Raw genomic sequence first — 3,212 nt, forward strand, 5'->3', positions numbered from 1 at the left:
AGAGAGAGAGAGAGAGAGAGAGAGAGAGAGAGAGAAAGAAAGAAAGAAAGAAAGAAAGAAAGAAAGAAAGAAAGAAAGAAAGACGAGGACATGACTGGCCCTACGTAGGGAGGAGACGGTTTATGACGGTTTATTGTACATAAAAGGAAAAGCATAGCAGAGGCAGGGACATCTGGGAGAGTCCAGAGTGAACATGACCCTGAGCTAGACCATGAAATGAGAGGGAGAGCCAGGAGTCAAGAGGTCAGGAGGCAAAGAGGCCAAAAGGTAAAACAGCTGGGTTGAATGGGAATCAGAGAAGCTGGGGAAGTGAAAGCAGAACCCAGTCCCTGAACTGGAGAAGTTAGGGTAGAGGGTGGGGTAATCAGTCTGGAGGTGCTTGTTATTGGTAGGGACTGAGGTAGGGACCTGGCAGCCAATGACAGCTTTGATTTGTTAATGAGCAACTCAGCCATTTGTCTTGGGTTTGAGACCCAAGGCCTCGTATCTAGTAAGCATTCTGCTTAGCTTCTGGCCTGCCTGCCTTCTTTCTGAACCTTTAGTAATGTTGGGGTCTTAAGCTGCAAAGTTGGGGGGATTGGTAATGAAAGATATGATAACGAGCATACATTCCCTTATACAATACAAAGTACTACACTAAGCTTGGGGAACGGATAGCTTCAACTAAAATTAAAGAAATGGGACTTCATAAGATACATCAAACCTGTCTACAAACTAGATTTGTCCAGACTTTACCTCCAAAATGTCCAGACCTTAATATCTATGTGAACCACTTACAGATACCAAATCAAATAAAAAACAGAATTCGGGCCAATCTTCCAGAACATATAAAGTGCTTTATCCTAAAACCAAGAGGAAAAATGAAATGATTCCTTTAAAACCCAACTGAATACACACACACACACACACACACACACACACACACACACACACTCACACACTTATATCTGTATGTACAGAATATATATATATATTTCTAACACACCCTCATAAATAAATGTTATATTTAATATTTCTTTTTACAAAAAAACAGAGAGAACTGTAACCTACCTAGCAAAAATAAATACTAAAGTAAATAAATAAGTAAAATAAGTACACATATGTGTATCTATATACTTCCCCTGTTCCAATATCATTAGGTAAATGGGTGGGCCAGGTTAAGTAAACAACATGGTTTAGGACTAGCTGCCACCATTAAACCTTTTTTTTTTTTTGATTTATACATTAAAGTATTTATTTTAAAACAAGATTAAAAACATTGCACTCCCAGAAGCACTCTCTCCCGGTTGAAGCACTCAGATGGAAAATTTCATCCATTTCAAACTGATTTTTTGCCTGAACGGTTCGCACATATTTTCCTAAAACCTAGTCATATCAAATGATTTATTTTACTTTAACAACACTGTGCAAGTAGGCAGGACAACTCAAGTGTGGTGGGCATAGAAGGTACTAGACCAATTAGGCGCTTGCCTATATTTTGAATTTTGTTTTTAATATCTCCAGCTTACTCAGCTTACTAAGAAAGCCTTACTCAGGCTTTCTGCCAGTGAGGGGCACCCACAACCTTAGACTCTTGCACACAGGACACATATATGGCCACTGCACCTTCAGAACCGTCATACGCATCCCCAGTAGTGATTATGACCCAAGCAGTGACCAGCAGAGAAGCCCACAGAAAAGGGCACAGAAAGTGGCTACCTCGGCCGCTACAGACGCCGCTGTCCCCTCTCGCCGCTTGCTGCAGCCATGATCAACCCCATCGTGTTCTTCGACATGGCAGGCGGCCGATGGCAAGCCCTTGGGCCGCGTCTCCTTCGAGCTGTTTGCAGACAAAGTTCCAAAGACAGCAGAAAACTTTCGTGCTCTGAGCACTGGAGAGAAAGGATTTGGATATAAAGGTTCTTCCTTTCACAGGATTATTCCAGGATTCATGTGCCAGGGTGGTGACTTCACACGCCATAATGGCACTGGCGGCAGATCCATCTACGGAGAAAAATTTGAGGATGAGAACTTCATCCTGAAGCATACAGGTCCTGGCATCTTGTCCATGGCAAATGCTGGACCAAACACAAACGGTTCCCAGTTTTTTATCTGCACCACCAAGACTGAGTGGCTGGATGGCAAACATGTGGTCTTTGGGAAGGTGAAAGAAGGCAGGAACATTGTGGAAGCCATGGAGCGTTTTGGGTCCAGGAATGGCAAGACCAGCAAGAAGATCACCATTTCCAACCGTGGACAACTCTAATTCTTTTGACTTGCGGGCTTCTTACCCACCAGACCATTCCTTCTGTAGCTCAGGAGAGCACCCCAGCCCCATCTGCTCACAGTACCCCGTAATCTCTGCTCTCACTGAAGTTCTTTGGGTTCCATATTTTCCTCATTCCCCTTCAAGTCTAGCTGGATTGCAGAGTCAAGTTTATGATTATGAATAAAAACTAAGTAAGAACTGTTTAAAAAAAAAGTGGCTACCTCTAGTATTCATCTAGGGGCACACAAGTCATAGCTCTAACAAGAGACTAAGTCCAAATTTTGTGCTACTTCCTGATGCATCCTCATAAATAAATGTCATATTTAATTAACATCATTTATTTTTACAAAAAAAAATCCTGAGAGAGAGTTGCAGTCTTCCTAGCAAAAATAAAAGCAATATTTTACTCTAGAGCAAAGAATTACAGATAATGAATCCCATTTAAAAATGATAAATTAGCCAGGCTGTGGTAGAGCACACCTTTAATCTCAGTGCTCCAGAGGCAGAGGCAGGAAGATCTCTGTGAGTTCGAGGCCAGCCTAGTCTACACAGCAAGTTCCAGAACAGCCAGGGCTACACAAAGAAGTCCTGTCTCAAATAGGTAGGTAGGTAGGTAGGTAGGTAGGTAGGTAGGTAGGTAGGTAGATAGATGATAGATAGATAGATAGATAGATAGATAGATAGATAGATAGATAGATTATAAATTAATGTGAACCAGAAGAACTTAAATTCTTTAGGATTATCAGAAAAGATTAATTTCTCAATTCTTCAGATATCTAAGAAACTGAAATAAAAGAAAGCGTGCAAGAACTCTTTATGTAACTTAGACATGCTTCTTACACCAACAGCCCATTTCTGTATTCCCAATTGTTTTTAAAAAATACCAACCAAAAAAAAAAAAAAGGTTTCAAGAACAAATCTTCTCTCAGGAAAACTGCCTTTTCTCTATTTATGGATTTTTATA

At 40.9% G+C, this 3,212-nt stretch overlaps 1 pseudogene; it reads left to right on the forward strand.

Annotated features, from left to right (window-relative positions):
- Positions 1–1,740: 1,740 nt before the first annotated feature.
- LOC101980013 lies at positions 1,741–2,260 on the forward strand (annotated as a pseudogene).
- The last annotated feature ends 952 nt before the right edge of the window (positions 2,261–3,212 follow it).

The sequence above is a fragment of the Microtus ochrogaster genome, chromosome 4 (genome assembly GCF_000317375.1).
Source record: "Microtus ochrogaster isolate Prairie Vole_2 chromosome 4, MicOch1.0, whole genome shotgun sequence".
NCBI lineage: Eukaryota > Metazoa > Chordata > Mammalia > Rodentia > Cricetidae > Microtus > Microtus ochrogaster.